General features: G+C 38.5%; 1 long non-coding RNA gene across 2 annotated transcripts in view; it reads left to right on the top strand.

Moving 5' to 3' along the window:
- Nucleotides 1-20,494, top strand: part of LOC124981997 (uncharacterized) — a 29,014-nt gene extending 8,520 nt beyond the window's left edge. Inside the window, exons 3-5 of one of the 2 annotated variants that reach the window (XR_007108156.1) lie at nt 16,857-16,952; nt 20,030-20,063; nt 20,434-20,494. This is a non-coding gene — a long non-coding RNA (uncharacterized LOC124981997). Of the gene's footprint in view, nt 1-12,543; nt 12,716-16,856; nt 16,953-20,029; nt 20,064-20,433 lie in introns of those variants that run through there. The other variant, XR_007108157.1, reaches the window with a different exon arrangement.
- Nucleotides 20,495-20,848: the final 354 nt, after the last annotated feature.

Here is a 20,848-nt window from a genome sequence, read left to right as displayed (position 1 = left end):
GTCAAGGTCCTGATGCAGGAGTGTATTTGAAGTGCAAGTGAGCTTGGCAGCATGCTAAGGGGAAAGTAAGGAATCGGTGCAGCTGGAACAGAGTGAGGGAGATAAGGCCAAGGGGCAGGAGGCCATCCCAGACCCTGTAAATCCCACTAGGCCTTGCAAAGGATGTCAACTTTTACTCTGACTGAGATAAAAATCTATTGGAAAAAGAAGTGCCTTGATCTGACAGTTTTTCAAAGAGTCATGCCAATCTTTTCCCCTGTTTGGGAAATAGATTATCATCATGAAAGACCATGAATTCTGGAATGAGGTTGGCCTAGTTTTAAGTGTTTTCTCTAAGATCTCACTCTCTATGGACATTGGAACCAGTGACTTAACTTATCTGGCCTCTGTTTTTCTCTTTCTTTCTTTTTTATTTTTTGGCTAAAGTAAACTTGTGATAATATCCTTCTTATTGAAGCTAAGTGCCACTGGATAGAAGATGCACCATTATTTTATATTCCAGTAAGAAAAAAAAATAACATTGCTGATCATGCACCAGTCACTCAAACCAGGCTAAGTTTGGAAATGGCATTAATCTATGTCTGGAATTTGATAATATTCTCTGTCTTCTCTTGCATTTCTTGGCATATAACAGCAATAATTTTGCATAAAACTCTCAGCAACAAAATGAAGCTATTGGTAGCTTTGATTCTGAGAGTCTTATAAAGCATTTGGTTGTTGCTTTGTAAGAAAAGATGAAATTTACTTCCTTTATGAATATTTGCTTTACTAACACTGAATTTATCCCATACCACTTTGCTCAGTTTCTGTGCTTTCAAAATAACCTTCAATTAAATACCAATTAATAATATAACAGATTTTAAAACAGAGATTAAACACATATGCAGTGTCAATGATGTGCATTAAGTCAACTGAAGTGACATTAATATGACTTTACACATTCATAGACAATGACAGAATTACATCATGTCTGCTTTTTGGCCCATTATGATTGTAAGGGAACATCAGTTCTATGTTAAAATGTAATGTGTGTGTGTGTGTGTGTGTGTGTGTGTGTGTGTGTGTGTGTATGTGTGTGTGTAAGAGAGAGAGGGTTAAAGTGGGGGATGTATATGTGTGTCAGGATTGGTGGAATGTGTCGTGGTACGTGAACTGTAAAATAGAATTAATATGGGAAGTTCCTGGCACATAGTAAACCTTCAGTAACTATTACTTATAATTCTCTTTATGAGGGCACTATTTTAAGAAAATATGGAAAGGATGAAATGAAAAAACTTTCATTTCCTCCATTTTTCTCTAGCCCTGACCTTTCAATTCTAATTGCTCAGGTGGTTTCCTGTCTTTCTGTGCTTTATACTCCCAGAAGGAAATAAAATGATAAGTCTCTTACTCCCTAAACATCCCCTTTCCCCAAGCCATTAATCAATAGCTCTTAAAAAAAATTGCCCTATGTCTCTGGAGACACTTTCTAAAATGTAATAGATTTTTTAAAAAATTTCTTATCCCTTGAGTAGCTTTTAATTCAAGGTTGACTTTTGCCTTGTACTTTTCTCTCTCTCTCTCTCTCTTTTTTTTTTTTTTTTTGGTCCCTTGATGATTTGGAAAGCTGAACAGACATTATCAATTTGTCTTATCTCTTCCTTGTTTATTATTTGACCTGCTCTTAAAAAATGTTTGTTGGAGAACCCTTCCCAGAAAGTCATGGTTAGGTGATAAGCTGGTCCCCTAAACTCAGGGTCCTGGTTTGTCCTTACAGTCATAAAACCATGCAAGATCATTTAGGGAAAGGTTGTGGGTAGCGATATTCATGGTTATTATTTACTCCTTGCCTTTTAACATCTTCCCAGAATGACATGCGTCTTGACCATCTGTCTTATCAAACTAAGACAAGAATGAAAACAGATGGTGTGGGAGCCAACAGATCAAAGGAAGGACTGGAGGAAGCTCATCTCAGGAATCAGCTTGTTTTTTGCCCTTGCTAATTGTTAACTGGAAATGTCCTGGTGCTCAGCTGCACTGGAACCTCAGGCCAACATAGATGCTGTCAGTTTCTATCAGCCCCAGGTGATTAACAGCATCTTAAATCTTCAGATGAAATTGCTGCTGGGTCTTTTAGAGCAGGTGGTCTGTTCAGAACCACAAGCTGTGCAAATATTGAAAGGAGAGTATTCATTTGTGAGGGAGGGGTGGGCAGCCAAGAAGACTTTGATCCTGGAGGTGGTACTTCTTACTTAACCTGGAGGCAATATAATGAGCTGACTATTGATACCTTTAAAATTATTGATTTTAATTTGAGATAATCTGCCTGAACTATCTTTTTCAATCACTAAAAATACTCCAAGCAGCTTAATTCACTTGTTATTGGTACCTAGATTGGGATTTGTTGCAAGGTTGGTGGTCAGATATTTTCCCCAAAGGTTACTTAAACCCTAGTTTATTTTTCCTTAAGTTTTGAAACAAACTGCCACATTGACTCCAACCCTTAAAAGTCAGATCCCTGCTCACGATTACTCAGATGAAAGCATTTTTTGTTAGCAATTCTTCATTTTGTTCTCCCAGTTTGTATGAAAATGAACCTCGAGTACTAAAATAGCCCATTCTCAATTGGAATGTCTAGAGTCCTTTACTTTCAAAAAAAATTTTTTAAGGATTAAAAAAATCCAAACATTTATGGGCCTTAATAAGTTTTCCTCTCTGGCATAATTTGGATAAAGAAAATGCCTGTGAGGAGAGAGAAGCCATTTCTTATGATTTGTGCCTGTGCGTTGATCCTATCCAGTAAGTGCCAGTGTGAAGATGACAAATGCAATCTAGACAGGAGGAGGGAAGTGGTGGGCAGCAGCAAGCAGCGGGTAGAGCTTCTCAGACATGACCTCTATGGATGGTCACCCACCATGGGTCTGGCATTTGAAAAGGATTAGTACAACAGAGAAGGCTGTTCACACATAAGCAAATTATTAAAAGTCAAATAACCTTCCTTGATAAGAATCTGCTATAAGCTGCTGGGTGGGGTGGTGACCATTTGTAATCCCAGTGATTTGGGAGGCTGAGGCAGGCGGATTGCAAGTTCAAGGCTAGCCTAGCAATTTAGTTAGACCCTGTTACAAATTAAAAAAAAAAAAAAATTAAAAGGGCTGGGAATGTGGCTCAGTGGTGAAGCTCCCCTGGGTTCAATAAAGAAAAATGAATCTTATATAAGCAAAAATAATTCTCCCTAGAAGGATAGGAGTTTGCTATTAGGAATTCTCATTGGACTGAAGGAGACTCATCTTACTCTTTGTCAAATGAAGTTAAAATTATGTATGAAAGAGTCAAGCTTCCTTGAAAATCTGTCCTACTCACCTGACAATATAACTCTTTGCTAGAGATATATCTTAATGCATTTCCTTTGTGGGTAATAGTTTAGAAAATATTCTGTTGGAGACTTTGAGGAGATCTGATGTTGTTTGAAACCAATCTAACAAAAATAATTTTGACCACTTACTATGTGCTTGTTTTCCTAGCTGCTGAGATAATAACAGTATTAAAGGTGTGGTGGATTCTTCAACTAGTCCCTATACTGTACTCCTGGCTGCGTGACTTGGAAGTTTATCTCCACAGAAGGAACAGAGAGATTTCAAGTGACCAATTGGTCTCTTTACCAAAGACTTTTCTGGTTGGCCTGAAAATTTTTGATTCTGAGAAAATAGTTGGTCACCCAGAGTGAAGTATATTTTTATACCCTTTTACCTTGGGCTTGGTCATGTGACATATTTGGCCAATACAGTGAGGTAGAAATTGCAGAGTATCAATTCTGAACCCTGCCCTTAAGAGACTTCACATGTTTGCACTATCTGTGCTTCTGCTATCACCATAAGAGGGACACATTGTGACTATCCCACTGGTCTAAGGAAAGTGTGAGTATGTGGAACAGAGCCAAACTCAGCAGAGTAGCCTGGTCAAGCCAAGTTTATGCCAGCTGTCTCCCAGCAAAGCTACAGTTCCATGAGCAATAATAATAGTCATTGTTTTGAACCACTGATTTCTGGCATGCATTATTAGACAGCATAAATAGCCTATATAAATACATTTTATTAGTATCAGGCACTAGGTAAAAAGTCTTACATAGACCACCTCCTGCTACAACACCATGAAGTGGTAGTTATTATCACTATTTTACAATTGGAGAAACTGATATGGAGAAAGAGTCAATGCCAAAGTTAAGCAATGGCATTGTTTTCAAACTTTTTTCCAAGATAATCCAATACCTTGAAGTTTAAAAAGTTATCAAGAGGTACAAGCTCATTATGAAAGACTCAAGCTAATCAGGAAAATAAATCAGAAAAAGTAAAATGTCCCTTCCCTTCTTGCCTCCCTTCTTCTCAAATTCTACCTCTGTGATGCAATCACTGTTAAGCTTTATGTGACTCCTTTCAGATGATTTTCCATGTGTTTTATCAACACATCTTTCTTTGAAATTCTTGTGACTGGATATTGCATGTTGTTCTTCAGAACTTTCTGTGAATTTCAGGTGCTTTCCATGCTAATCCACATGGAAATGTGCTGTGATCTTTTAATAACTACACGTTACTCCTTAACACGGAAGTATCACAACTTGAGCATTTAAATTGATTCTAATTCTCCTGTTCCAAACACTGGTTCTATGAACTTTATCTTCACATATAATTGTGAAAATTGAGTATTTCTATAGATTATCCAAGGAATTAAATCAGTCCACAGCTAATTATACCTCAGTCTTCATTATTTTTTTTGTTTAAATAAAAAGCCATGTGTAAAAAATTATAGGACTTGTGCACCATAAGCAAGTGCTCATCAGATACTGAGGTCCTCTTTCTGGACTCTCCTCCTCTCAGAGGCATTTGCAGGGGATCCATGTAAGCTTGTAATGCACATTAACTGTACTTGTGTCCCCAGAAGAAGTGGGTTGTCTTGCTATCAGCTGTTCAATTTTTCAATCTTCCACTTTACATAGCATGGATGATTGAAAGTTTTATCTAACATCCTGAAAGACGCTGTTAAATGCAGGTGTTTTCTGATTAAGCAACAAGCCAAGCAAGTGGTGACTTTCTTCAGTGGAAGCATTTGTCCAGGTAGCTAGTGAAATCATGGCATGTACTCTGGCTACACAGTCACTTAAGGTGGGTTCAGTTATTGTCTCTGTTCAGACTGTTAATAAAATATTTCATTTGAAGAGACTTCTGCTTAGAACAGGTTCTTATAAGAGGAGAGAAAAAGATGGGGAGAGATGGGATTGACATGCATTACATGGCTGCTGCAGGACAGGAATTCATTCTTTGATTCAGGATTATCAAGAATCACTCCTGTGCTAGACACAGTGTGAAGCACTGGGAAGATAGAAATAGAAGAGGCAGTCCCCACCTTCAAGTAGCACGGCACATTGAGGGACACACCTATGGAAATTGACAGTTACTGTGAAAGGACACACCATGTATCAGGGACACACAGATAGTGCAAAGCCTTCTGCTATAGACTCTGGTAAACATTCAATGGTGTGCAGCTCTGAGGCTGAGCTAGGGTGGGGAGCCCACTTCCCATTGAGACAACAGTATATGACTGCCATGACTCATGGCAGCAAGTGTAAATCGTAGGTATACATTTCACACATTTCAATGAGTTTTCACAAATTGAACATACTTATATAACATAACTCAGATCAAGAAATAAAACATAGACCACACACACCCTCCCACGTCCCCAGGATTAATCACTATCCTGACTTCTGTCATCCTAGTTTTGAACATTATCTAAATGAAATCAAATTGTATGTTCTTTTTGTCTCCTACTTCTTTGGTTTACTATGACAAGTGCAATCACTATTATAAACTTCATTCACATTGTTGCATGAAGCAGTAATTCATTCATTTTCTTTGTTGTCTGTATTCTATTGTATAAATATATTGCAATTTAATTGCAAACTTTAATGTGGAGGAAAATCTTGGTTGTTTCTAGATTGGGGCCATAATGAATATATATGTGTGAGTATATGTATGAGTGTTTATGTATTACACACATATAAACAAGTAATTCATTTTTGTTGGTTTATACATTAGTGAAATTACTTTTCAGCTTTTGTAGATATAGTACAGTCATTGTTCATAGTGGTTTTGCATTATTCTTGGGTAGCATGGGAGCAACCATCCTTATCACCTCATCCAAAGTCTGTGGTTCTTCTCTCCTGCACTGAGTTATATCTTGCATTGCAACAAGCCTAACATGCATATGCAGTCCTTGTCTGTATGACCACTCTTTGATCACCCCTTTGGGTCTGCTTTTTCAAAAATGGGTCTGGGGAAGAGTTCTATTTAGACAAGAAATTCTGGAGACCTAACTATCTGGACTAGTGTCCTGGGAAGGAGCAGGGATGTGTTCTGAGTGAGCATGCTCTTAGACTGCATGGATTCCTAACTCCATGGGGTGAGGCAGGACCAGGGCCAGCCTGCTCCTGCCTGTGCCTGAGAAGAGTGTTGTACTCATTCTCAATGGAGGAGAGTCCCAGTTCCACTTCTTCACCAAGACTCCAAATTGTTAGTCATCTTTATTTTATCCATTCTGCTGGGTACATAGTGGTGTTTTATTGTATGCTGAACTGAGAGTCAATGGAGTCAGAACATTTTTTCCATTTTTTTCCACTTGGACATGCTATCTTGTGAAGTATCGGTTTTTCACAATTTTTCTATTACCTTGCTTTCCACTGCTTTATCCTCACTTTACAGTGTGGTATCTAAAACACAAAGAAGAGAAATAATTTTGTAAAATGCCATAAGTAGGAAGTAGAAACAGAGTTGGTGTTTGAATCTAGTGTCTCAAACTTCATAAAAGTCTCTCCTGGTGTACTTAGATAGTCAGACAAGAAACCTGAATTGGAGTTTAACATCTGTTCTGATTCACTGATATATAACTTGGGATCCTCCTTAATAGAGTCTCATTCAAGAGGCCTTAGGTAAGATATATAGTCAGGGGAGGGTCTATGTTACAGAGACCACAGTCACAGAAAAGAAAATATTAACTGAAAGAATAAAAATGACCACTGACTTGATTTATAATTATAATACAGTTTTATTGAGCATCTTGTATGTGCTGAGTACTATGCTAAATTTCTATACATCACTTCGGATCCTCACAGAAACCCCATGAAGACAGTGTTGTCTCCAGTTTACAGAAGAGAAAACTGACTTTTGAGAAAGCTAATGGTACATACTAGCAGGAGTTGGAGCTAGGATACCAAATTAGGCCTCATTCTGGCTCCAAGGCCAGTTTTCTTCTGTTTCATCTACTACACTGTCCTTGCTGGAAAGTAAGGTGATCTGTCTTACTAAATCCACTTGGGATTCCATGAACCAGGGCTGGATGTGGAAACAAAGCTGCCCAGGCCCATGGATTGTGAGGCAAGGGGTCAACACTCACTTTAAAGATAGAATCCCAAGGTAGAGCCAGGGAAAGAATCACTGAGCTGTCTAAATGAAATGTCCGCTAGAAGGAGTCAAGCAGAGAGATAAAAGCAAGGAGTCAGTGGAACAAACACCAAGGTCGCCAGAATAAGTTTAGGAGGCAGTAAATCCAGGAGATATTATTTCTGATGCTTAATAAAGATGGGGGAGGAATTTTAGGGGCATTCTATAACCTGGAAGGGCACTCCTTGGGGGTGTGGAGCCAGTTTGGGCCCATTGGCCTTTATTGGATCTAACTGACTAAGGACCCATGTGTGGCTCTGTTCCCTACAGCCTATGTCCAGAAAGCTACACCTCTGTGGCTTGGTCCCGTCTATTAAGTTTCTGAGGCTTCTGTAACAAATCACCTTGAATGTGATGGCTTCAAATAGCACATTCTATTTTCTTGCAGTTTTGGAGGTTAGAAGTCAAAAATGGGGTTGAAAAGCTAAAAACAAGGTGTTGGTAGGGCCACGTCTGTGCCAGGCCCCCACAGAGGATATAGAGAGAATCCCTTCCCTCACCTTTTCCACCTCTGAGAGCTGCATTCCGTTGCTTACAGACCCGCCCTTCCATCTTTAAGGCCAGATTATCAAATCTTACTCTGCTACTTCTTCAATCACTGACTCCTCACTGGTCACATCTCCCTCCGCCAATGCCACTTGTGATTGCATTTAAGGCCTAGCTGGATAACTTAGGATACTCTCCCCAACCAAAATCCTTAGTCATACCTACAGAGAAGCTTTTCCATATAAGGCAATATTCAGAGGTTCCAGGATTGGGTCTTAGATATCTTTGGAGTCACTATCAGCCTGTTACATGCCCACCATTTTGATTTAATATACAGTAGCATGTCTCCTGTTTTTCTCTGTGAAGGCTTGTACTTGGAAATAAATTGGATAATTTCCTGATTCACCAAAAATCGGATAAATCATTCTAAAAATTTCTGTTCAGAAAACTTTGTGGTTCCCATAAACCACTTATATTTCCTTAGGATCTAGTCAAGTGTTCTAGGCACGCACAAAGAATAGTTAGCATTTATGTTTTACCTCAGATACAAATTCTTAAGATGATTCATGGGGTTTCCTACTGTGAGATCGCCTTCCTCAGAAGCTTCCTTTTCTAGGAACTTGATACGCTTTCAGATTTTCTGTTTAAAAAAATCCCTTCCTGCACCACTTCTCTCAGGCACCTCTTGTGAATCCCTGTCAGCAGTGACAGGAAGCTCACTTCCGGGCGAGGGCTGTCTGCCCTGGGACACCTGTTGTGCTAGTGGTGAACATGAGATGTCAGACATGTGCAGCCTCCTCGCAGGCTGCCAGGTGGATGGCTCAGCTGCTCCTCAGACGCGGGACCTTCATAGCCTTTTCCAGGGGCCGGGGGTTCCCTGTCATTCCGCTTTTCATCTTCCACATCATCCACATTGTGAAAGGCTTTAGCGTTAGGGTCCCAGGAGAGCATTTTTATTCTGTAGCCATTTGTTGTCAGTTCATTCAACATGTGTTTCTCAAGCGTCTGCTCTGTAGCTGGCATTCTGATGGGTGCTGAGGATTTAGGATGAATGAAGGACAGACCCTGCCCTCAGGATATCAAGTTTAGTCAAGATGTGATAAATCTGCAAATTAATCCTAAAATTAGTGGCAAGTGACAGAAACCAAATACACACTAACTAAACATCAATTGTGTCATGAAAACTTATTGTGTATCTGTTAGGGTCAAGCCCAGGGATAGTTCTATGTATCTGTTAGGGTCTAATCAGAGAAGGGTTTAACCAATTAAGAGCACGCACACACACACACACACACCCCCCCCACACACACGTGGGCACATACACAAAGGGATTTATTATAAGAGTTTGACCTATGCAATTATAAAAGATGGTTAACTAGTCTCTGTCAAGCTGCTGCCTTTGTTTCCCAGGCAGGGAAACTGGAGGCAGGTGGGAAGGCATGAAGAAAACTTGGCACACTTGAACATGAGTCGGAACCCAGGAGGACAGGCTGGTCTGTTTCTTACCACCTCCTGATCATGTTAACTCCTTCCTGCAGATGGAAAGCAGGCACTTTTTGTCATGAAGGTAAAAATACACCTGTCCAGGAGTTGATAAAACCAAGGAAATCTGAATCAAAACAAAGTAGCTGCAAATCTGGCTGCCCCATCAAGACACGTGAGCAGATAAACCAGCAATGTGCTTTCACTGCAGCACTGCCTGCTGCCCTACCCAGCCCTCTCATGGGTAAAAGCAACATGGCTGTCTTCATCTCCACCTCTGACTCCCGTGCAAAATGTCTTGTGTTCCACTCTAACCAAAAACGTATAGGGAAGTGCATTTTGGGAGCTAGAGTGCCACTTAGCCAAGCTAGCACATCACATAGCCAACCATTCTGGCATGTGGAACAATAGGCTGTAGGTGTTCAATGTCCTCAAGAAATTTCTCAACTTTCTTTCTCTCTTTTGACTTCTTTTAAAGAGCCTCTTCTCTCAGTTCAGCTTCACAAACCCAGTGGAGGGAGAGCCTCTCTCAAAAGTTTTAGCAAGTCCTGGACGGACATTGACTCTGATCCACCCAGAGGGATGCTGCAGTCTCCTTGGGAAGCTGTAGGTTGCTTCCCCTGAAGTCAGGGGACGGGATAGCCTTATTCTAACTATGGATTTTGGGAACACATGAGAGGTAGCTCCCTACAGGAAAATCAAGGTGCTGGCACCAAAAGAGTGAATCAAGCCAAGAATAAAAGCCTGCTAATAAAGATAGGAAACTTGGGGAATGGTGTTGCCGTAGGATATGGTTGTGTTGAATAGGAAAGCAGCTGGCAGCAGAGAGTGATTACTAGGCTGCTATCTGGAGGCCCTTCCTGTCTGCTTTTATTGGCTCTTGTATTTGCCAGCTATGTGTCCTTGGGCAAGTTGCTTAACTTCCTTGGAGCTTAATTACCTTATTAGACAAGGGGAAAAGTTAGCCTAAATTCAGTCATTCATCCAGAGAGCAATAACTGAACGCTTAACATATTCCACACCCTGTGATAAAGGAGAAGCCCTTAAGGGGCTTGGCATATAATGAGGAGGAAAGATGGGTAAATTTACCACATGTGGAACAGATGCTTACAGGGAGAGAGCGGAATCCTTCTGGAGTCGGTGGGTTTCTCAGAAAAGGGCATTTGAAGGGAACCTTTGAAAGAACAAGCAGGATTTTCTTGAGAGATAGGTCAAGGTATTTATTTTATTGGTAAGCCTAGTAGATACAGAGTGCAGAGTAGTAAAATAAGCATATCCGGAGGCAACCATCCAAGGCCAAGTGCTGGCACCTGCACATAGCTAGCAAAAGTTAAGGTCTCTGGTGAGGATCCAAACAAGAAAGGTATTTTACACCATGCTACGGTGTGCGGTTCTTATCTCATAGGGGGTAAGGTATGGCAGGGTGGTTTTGAGCTCAAGCATCTCATGAGTGATATTCAAGAAACTAAGTGTCATTGAGGGAGAAAGAGATGAGAACAGAACATGGGAAATCAGAAGAAATCATTTCCAGTATCCAGGCAACAGAAGTTGCACACCTGGACAGAGGCATAGGTGGTGATATTTTTCGGAAGTTAAGGGCTATTCGGGGCCGGACTTATTAGGACACAGTGATTTGCCAGCTGTGAGGGAAGAATGGAGGAAGGGTAAGTGCCAACTCCTGTGTTCACAACTAGGGTGAAGAGATGGGACTGTTACTATTAAGAAGGGAAAAACCAGAGGGAGGGCAGCTTGAGAGAGGGGGACATTGAGTTCAGTTTGGGGCATTTAGTTCAGTTGAATTAAAATAACTTTTAGGATGCCTGGGTGGAAAACTCAATGAAAGCCAAAACTTCTCTCTAACTCCAAGTCCTCCATTTTATGGTTGGGTTCATTTCAATTAGGCAATTTTGCTTAATAAGTTTTATATACATAATGAGGACCCAGGACTTGAGAAGTGGTTGGTAGAATGGTCAGTGTGTCCCTTAACATCCTATTCCCAGTCTTCAATGGGAAGGAAGTGTACAAACCGCATGTCATGATTCAGACACGAGAGGAACTAAAATAACCCATGCATTCCTAACTTCCCTTTAATTTCTATCACAGAAAAATGTCATGGAGTAAGAAAGACTTTTGAATAGTTCTTTATAAAATGCCTTATCTATTTCTCAGTATTTGAAATACCTCTATGAAGAATTATTTGTTGATAAATTTTTTTTCTTCAAAATTACATATTACTGTTCTTCATTATAAGAATGCAAAGAACACTCCAAAATAATCAGAACTTTACAATAAAACACAAATCTATGTCTCATTTCTACTTAAATTTTTTCCTTAAAAATGCCTCTTAGAGAGTGGATTTGTGCTGAACTGCAGAAGTTCCTTCTAGAGTTATAAGCATGACTGTATTTTAAATGACTGTGGATAGATTTGCCCAGTATTTCAGTGGCTCTGTGCTCATTGGGAGCACTCAGTTCCCATCAATTTTGATTCCATGGGAACCAAACAAGCAGGACAGATTTGAACATGATTGCAATTTCTTTCAGGAGAGTTCACTGAGGTCAAGGTTTATCTTCTCTTGTGTCTCTTATAGACAGAAATCCCAAAAACTAAATCCAGCTTTCACATTCACGTCAGTTTTCTTTTGGGGCCTGAGAAGGCAAAGGAACCACTACAAATTAATTAATTCATATAGTGAAGCATCTTGCTTCCCTCTTAACTCTTTCTTAAGTTGGATTTTATTAGTTTGATTAGAGTCAAGATTTAGTGACTTCTAACTGATTGAAATGTGGATTCCATTTGTCTGTGAAAAGGAACAGAAAGAACAGAGAGCAGTCAGAAACTGACATGATACCCTGACCAGATGCCCGTGTATGCACATATTCTAGGAGCTGTATTTACATACAGTATTCCCATTAGGAATTGAAAATTTTGTTCAATAAACTGTATCAAGTCGGCATTATTACTTGCATTTTACAAATGACAAGACTGAGATTCAAGAAGGTGAACCAACTTGTTATAAGTTGCTTCCTCTGAAAATCAAGTTTGCTTTGATTTAAAACCTGTGTTCTTCTCTCTTTTAAATAACCTGCATGTTTTATTCTAGAAACACACATCATGTCTTATTTGTGGCAGCACAAGTTGGAAATAGCACTGGATTGTGAGTTAAAAGTGAGGAACTCTTCTTTCATTCACTACAGATGACTGCTATGAAATAGGAAATATGAACCTACATCGTGCACAGCCATAGAAACAAAAAGATGTACCCCATTTGTGTACAATGAATCAAAATGCAGTCTGTAAAAAATAAAAAAATTAAAAAATAAAGGTAACTGTGTCTACATCTATTCTTTCTACCTAAATAGGTCAATATGCAATAATATTAGTTACAGGTTTGATGTCATGGAAAAAAAAAGATTGAAAGAGACAGAAGATGAGATTTAACATCCTCACCCAGCCACTTACTTTTCAGCTTTAACCTTCAACAAGGCACTTTATAATCTGACCTGCATCCTCATCTAATAAGTGTGAGTCTGTCTATCTTATAGGATAAATATCCTGTTCAAATGAAAACATGTAATTGTTAGTAAGATTTTAAAAGCCGCTTATATAAATGTCTTGCAAGGTGTTATTCCTCTGGGCAGAATTTGTAGAAGAGAACAGAGCCTACGTAAGAAAATTATTCAAAATGCATATTAACTTTCTACTATCACTGGAACAAAATTATCCTAAGTTAGGGGTTTACACAACAGGAATTTATTAACTTCTGGATTCAGTATTCCAGACATCCAATATGGGTCACTAGGTGAAAAGCAAGGCCTCAGTGGGCATCAACGGGGCTGTGTTCCTCCTGGAGGCTCCAGGGGAAAGGCTGTTTTACCTTTTTCAACTCCTAGAAGTCACCCACCTTGACAGGCTCACGGCACGTCTCCTCTACCTTCAGAGTCAGCACAGTTGTATCTCCCTGACTCTTGTTTGGTCGTTCAGCAACTCTCTGACTACTGGGAAAGACTTTTCAATTTTAGGGATTTATGTATTAGTGAATATGTATTCGGATTCTCACCCTCTCTCCAGATTCATAAACTTCATCACGTCTGCAAGTTCTTTTTACCATCTCAGGTAATATATTCATAGGTCTGGGAGTGAGAGGGGTTATTATTCTGCCTATCATCGTGTGTGACATAATAAAAGTTCTAGTTACAGAGTTACTGAAAATTATAATGGCGATGATTTTTTAATTTTTTTTTACTAAATTACTCAGCATTTGATCCCTGACTAGAATTTGATGTAGCATTTAGACCTCATTACATTTAACCTGCCACAGAATTTATTTTCATGAGACTATCACCTTGTTAATCCATCATCTCAAGTAATTTAGTTATTAACTGATTTTCAAAAAGAATTTCTCTGCTGCAGCAAAGAGGTTCTTACAAGTGCTGGCAGAAGCATCAACAGTAGGAAAGAAGATCAATTTCTAAAACAGGAAAATCTTGGGAAGCACATGTGATCTGGAATACAAACCAAGGAATTGAGGGCCATCCTGAGTGGTGGGACTGCAGGTGACCATCATGCTATTCAGCAGGGGCAGTGAGATTTTTTTACATTAATATGAGTATAAAACAGAAATGATGGTTTATCTCCAAACGTGATCAATCATGATTTAGGCAGGCGCCATGAAGTTCTAGGCAAGGGTGATAAGAGCTGAAGTTAGTGAATGATAGCATCAGCCTCCACATTGTTCCTCAAAATAGGCCTGGCAGTGAAATTTACAAAAAGATCAGTTCAATACAAACTGGTTTCCTTAAGATGCTGTAGGTGATCAACTTTTGAATATTTTCATTTTTTATAAATTGGATCATAGACCTTTATTTAATATGTGTCTCCTCACAAAAGGGTGTTCCACTAACTCAGTTAAATATATCCTGCTTTAGCATGCGGGCTTTTCCCTTTAGGCTTGCACTCACACATTTTGTCTTTTTTATTAAGGAGGAAGGAGTCCTTGTGAGCAGGGGCTCTACAAGAAATGAACGTGAACCACACTACAAGTTTCCTTGTGCATCCTAAACTTTGTTTCTCACTGATTTTTTTTGTTTTCTTTTGTACTGAGGATTTAACTTTGGGGCACTTAATTAGTGCACCACATCCCCAGTCCTTTTTATATTTTATTTAGACACAGGATCTCACAAGGCCTTTAGTAAGGCCTTGCTAAATTCCAGGGTTGGCCTTGAACTTGTGATCCTCCTGCCTCAGCCTCCTGAGTCTCTGGGATTTCATTATGTGCCCCCCACACCCAGTCCTCCCTAATTCTCTTAAAGTTGCTCTTTTCTCTTTCTCTTCTTTACTAGATTATTCCAGAGGTTTAAAAAAACAAAAACAAAAACAAAAAACCACCCTGAGAGAATGCCTCTTAGAAGAGAAACTTCAACTGGCACGGAGATTAGTAGCTTATTTTAATTGATAGTGGTTAATTTAAGCTAAAAACAGTAATGTTCTAGTTTGGATATGGATTGTTTCTCCAAGTTTCATGCGTTCAAGGCTTTTTCCTCAATGAAGCATGTCCATCTGTAGAGGTGGGGATTTGGGAAAGTGGACCATAAGGGCACTGATCTCATCAGTGGATTAATCCACTGAGGGCTTCACAGATGGATGGATCATTGATAGGTGGCAGAAACTGTGGGAGGTGGAACCTGGTTGGAGGGAGTAGGTCCTTGGGAGCATGCCCTCTGGAGCTATATCATCCTCAGTTTCTTTCTCTCTCTGTGCTTCCTGGTTGCCATAAGCTTTCCTTTGCCACACCCTTCCGTCATGTCGTTCTACCTTGCCTAAGGCCCAAATCAATGGAGCCAGCTGATCATAAACTTAAACCTCTGAAACTGTGAGCCCAAACAATTCTTTTTTTAAGTTGTTTTCTCAGATATTTGGTCACAGAGATGAAAAGTTGACAATAATTTCCGTATTTAAAATATCAAGCTCCATGTAAAATGTCAGTGGGTCCTTGGGGCCTGGAAGAGAACATTTCATATATTCTTCACAGAAATATTCCAAACAGCAAAGAGAAAAATCTAGGTATCCCTGTGGAGATGGTGGGGCTGATGTTTTCAGGGTTCTGGAAATATAGTCATTGGGTCGATACAGCAGGTAAAGCTTTTTATAGTTCATATTTTAACTTAAAAATTTACGTCAGTTTTTCATTTACCTCCATAATGTATTAGTATTTAAGACTTTCAAGATGTTTTAAATTATTTATATTTTATACCTCTCTTTTTCCTATCTCTCCAATCTCTGAGTATAATTCGGTCCAAGAAAATATCTCATGCTGATTCCATGGTATCTTGTTATCCCTTTAACCTGATATCCGCCTTCAGCTTGTAGTGTCCAGATCAGGCCTAGAGAATCCAAGTTCATTGAAGAATGCCCAATAATTAAGCAAGTTTTCCAAATTTTAATAACTGTTTACAGTTTGTAGTGGGTACATAGATAGCTGTTATATAACTTTCTATGCTTAATTAGTTTAAAATGTTTCATATTTAGAAAATACAAATAAAATGAAATTTAAAACAAGGTTCACACAGTCTAAATTCTACCTTGAAATCCAAATCCATCTCTTAATGAGGAATAAGAACATCTAACATATTTTTCCCCCTAGGGGATGAAATTTAAATTGAGTGTCATGAAAGGATGGGACTCAGACAAGCCAAAAAGAGAAAAAAAAAAAATTCCATGCTAAGGAATAAAGTAAGATTTGTAATCAGAAATTTACTCATTCAGATCTGGAAACTTTAAGTATAAAGAGATAAGTTTGGATTCCAAGGTAGAATTTAGACTGTGTAGACCTTGCTTTAAATTTTATTTTATTTGTATTTTATAAATATGAAACATTTTTAACTACTTAAGAAACATAGAAAGTTACATAACACCTATGTACCTACTGCAGAGAAAGAAATTGGTCTCAATTCTGAATATAGTGTGTGCAGTAGGAATTTAACACTGAGAAGCAGAGGGGGCGGGTCAGTGGATAGAAAAATTATTGAGGGAAAGAGGGGTTCTGGCTAAACTGACTTAGAAAGATCCTTGTGGAATAAAGGCCAAAGTAATCAGACATGACCTAGGAGATGGGGAGCATAGGGGAATTGATGAGATATGGAGGGTGTGGGGTGCACGTAAACTGAGTTACCAAGTTTCTTTACTAAACTCAATGTTATAAGAAAGTAAGTAAACTGGTGGGACAAGGAGATGTTTAAAAAACCTGATAATAGTTCGTCCAAACAGATCATTCGTGTTGATGTGATTGAGTGCAAGGAACTTGGTTTTCTCTAGCACTGGAAGCTGCTTCTCACTCTTGTGTTGTTCTGTTATTCTGGGATGTTGGTAGGATGTTGCTTTCAGATAAATAGACATCTGTCTACTCTTTGTTCCAAGTTGCTGCTTGAAGTTATTCTCTGATGGCATGAAGCTGGAAGCTGGTCTAAGGTGCAGGGGAACAAAAGGTCCCAGCTGTTCCAGCGGATGACCACGGTGAGTCCGATGTGAGCCAGTCACTTCCTCTTCCACACATTTGAAATGTCTACCGCCTGGACTATTTTTGATTACCCATCTGCCTATTGTGGCTATCTTTTCTATGATGTACCTTTTTTCTCCTCTGTTAGCTGATACGTGCCAGAGTAGTCACTTAAAAAGTGTTTAGAACTGGGTGCTATGATACACGCCTGTCCCAGCAACTCAGAAGGGAGGCCAGAGGATTGCAAATTCCAGACCAGTTTGAGCAATTTAGTGAGGTCCTGTTTCAAAAAAAAGGAAAGGTGAAAGGAGGTGGTTGGTTCATATGAGTGAACCTGACCTGCCAGGTGAGTCATTGCATGAAATCATGAAAACGGACTTTGCCAATAGAGCATATTTCTCTATTCTTGATGTCAAATGCCCATGTGATTCATTTACACATTCATTCATTAACAAATATTTTTGAGTGTCTAGCATGGCCAGGTACTATTCTTAGTAGCTGAAACAAAGTAGTGTGCAAAACAGAAGATGAAGAAGGAGGAGGAGGAGGAGGAGAAGGAGGAGGAAGAGGAGGAGGAGGGGAGGGAAGGGGGAGGAAGAGGAAGAAGGAGAAAAAGGAGAAACCACATCTGGATGTGGTAATAAGCACCTCGTATTTGGTTGTGTCTTACCTGGAGCACTCAGTGTGAATCTGGGCATATGAAGAATTTCCAGTGGTAGAGTTCTAAGCCATTATTCATTGGACATGCCAAGGTTAAATACATTAAGGCTGCTGACTGAACATGAAGAACAAGAGTTATTCCTTAGCCTTCTGGGCAAGTGGGGAGTTAGAAACTCACCCTCTTAGGAGAATGTCCAGGGCTGGGAAGACGGAAAATATCCAATATCTGACACAGATTTGAATACTGGAGCAGACCCAGTAAAACTGTGCCAACATCCTAAAGAGAGGAAGTTCATGACAAAGAAAAAGCAAAATGTAAAAATCAAACCAAGAGATACAAAACAAAAAGTAGGTGTTTTTCATCTCTAGTAATAGAATAATCCAATGTGAAATAGTTTCTTCTAAAGGAGAGGTTAGACGTTTGAGTTTCTTTAAATAGTGCTTTTCTCATTGATAAAAGTAATATATCCTTTTAAAAATATTAGAAAATTACTAAAAGATATATAAGAAGGAGGCTGAGTTAAGATATATAAATTAATAAGAAATAGATAAATGAGTAACCCATCCTTATTTCTTCTGGAAACTTTCTTTATTAGGTGAAGGTTCATACTTTATTTTTCCATGTCTAAGCTATTTTATGCTTTCTTTGTTTTACTAACCTTGAGAAAGAATGCCAAAACAATTACTCTTTCTAAAGTGTATTAAATACATGCTATATAAAATGTGTATTTTTCTGTTTTTAAATATATATATATTTTTATTTTTGAAAAATGCAAAAATTAAGTTAAAATGATTTATAATCCCACTACTGCTAATATTCTAGTACATACTTTGGTGCATTTATTCACAGATTATGTGTATGCATATGCATAGATACCTTATCCACATATAGCTACCTTATCACATATATGTGAAGAATTATAACTGCATGGAAAATGTTTATGATGTGATACAAACAAAAAAGAAAAGCAGAGTGGAAACCTTTTATGTAGACTGATCTCTGATCTCTTTAAACTTTTTCACAATCATGTTTTTAATAAATTCAAGATAGTTCATCATTTTGATGTGAACTGGTAACCCTTTTCAAAACAAATGGGAGTTGCTCTTCATAAATTCAGAAAATTCTCTGCTGTGAAATGAAAGCAGCTTATTCTTTCTCCTCATCATGATCTCATATTTTTTCCTAGCACTTTCCAACATCCGGAGCATGTAGTAGGGAACCTAAAGCCTGCAAAGTTTTAGAACTGGATATGAATTGATATTTTAACAGTCAGTACTCCGAATTTTAACATCAATATTATGAAAGGAAAATTAGGGAAATGTTAAGAGTTGAAAACTTTCTACATATAGTTTGAGCATCAAAAGTTAAAATAGTTACCATGATGTTTCTCTCCCAGTGCTTGCCACAATAGTAGACACACTTCTTTTGCAATGACATCTTAGAGTCATGATTAAATATCTCCTTGGTCCTGAACTCTGTGCTTCTCCAAGGTCAACACATGGATCAAAGTGGCTACAGAAAGAGACCCGGGGGAAGATTTAAAAACAATACTAAACCTTGGGTCCTGCTTCAGTACATCTGGAGTAGACTGGAAACCTGTATTTTACAAGCTTTCCCAAGTGTTCTGATGAATAACCTGGTTTGAGAACCACTGCCTTGGGAGAGGTGGTGTAATCCAATTATTTTCTGGCAGCCTGAAGGGAAGAGGTGAAGGTGGATTTGATTTATTGTGTGAAACCTAAATTCCCCAGAGAGGCTGTCCCTGGAAGGCATTTAAAAAATCTATTTCAATACAGTTATTTCCCTGGAGAGTTTTGATTGTCATTCTAAAGCCATGGCAAAGATTTGATGAACTTTGCAGGTCACTTCCAACCATTCAATTTTATAAAACTGTGCTTAGTTCTGTAAATGTTGCAATGATCTTTAGAAAAAATTTTCCCTGTAGAAAAGAGTGCATTTACTTCACACCCATTAAGCTAAGCAATCATGACATGTTCACACCCCTGAGCACATTTTGTTCCTGAGAGAAAATGAGACATTCAGCTTATTGTGGGCACATAAAGACACTGGAGATTTTATTATGGCTTTCATTTCTCAAAAAAATCTATATTAAACATAAACTAATATTTATTTCCTTCATTTTGTCTGTAATTTGCTTTGTAAAGAATATGTAACAATTTTTTTCCAATTTTACACAAGAATTAACTTTGTTTGTAAAGATGCCTCATTCTAATATGATCTTATGTTCCTCCCTTCAATCTCTTCATGTTAATTTATTTAATAAAAATCATTTAAATCAAATGCATTGATTTAATGCATTCTACAAAACACAAAGCACTCATCTCGTATTTGCAGTCTGTATAACACTCTAGTTAGAGAAATTATTGTTGTAGTAGACTTTGATATTTTTGTCTGTAAACCTTTTTTTGCCAGTTGCAGGATCTGCTGTCCACAAGAAGTGGTCCTGGTAAGTCTGTCAATCACTATGCCCGTTCCTTTGTTCTCCGTTATAGGAGCCCATTCTTGGAGCAATGTTGGCCTAGTAGTTAGCATGAGATCTAAAAAAGATGAATCAGATGTAGAGTGGAAAAATTATCCTCTTTCTCTACTCTCCTAAACTTGCCAGCTGGAAGAAGTTGACTCTAGTTTTTCCAAGCAAATGATGAGAGATTTTTTTCTTTTTTTGCATAAGAATGTGAATATTTGGAGACAGGTAGAGAAGAGGGATGGGGAAAGATACCTAATATGTTCTGGATCTAATCATGTTGACTACCAACCTTCCAGCAATGTGAAATTTCTGTATTTGTTCTCTGAGTTATTTTGAATTGGATTTGCAGGCAAATTGCATTTCAGACCAAAAATTCCTCACCAATACAATGATTTTTCTCCATTTTCCAGGTGAGTAAATTGAGACCCAGAAAAGTTAATAGCTTGATCCAGTTATTTAGTAAACCAGCCTTGAGCTCATGTCTTAACACTAGATCCTGTGTTCTTTAAATAATGCTCTTCTTCTTCAGCATCTACTGAAGAGATCTGGCACTTGGAAAAGCATGATTAAGAAATAGATCAAATGTGGTTGTCTGAGAATAATGTCATGCCAAAGGGAGATTTGTCAGTGCTGCTTTCAATCCAAATTTACAGGGTCTTTGCACAAATTACAAGGTGATAGGGTGTCAAAGGAAAAAAAAATAGAAAAAAAATGAATCTACTTTGAACCTAAAATAAAATTAGAATTTAAACTTTATATTAGCC

The sequence above is a fragment of the Sciurus carolinensis genome, chromosome 4, assembly GCF_902686445.1.
Source record: "Sciurus carolinensis chromosome 4, mSciCar1.2, whole genome shotgun sequence".
Taxonomy (NCBI): Eukaryota; Metazoa; Chordata; class Mammalia; order Rodentia; family Sciuridae; genus Sciurus; species Sciurus carolinensis.
This window is presented reverse-complemented; position numbering and strand designations above follow the sequence as displayed.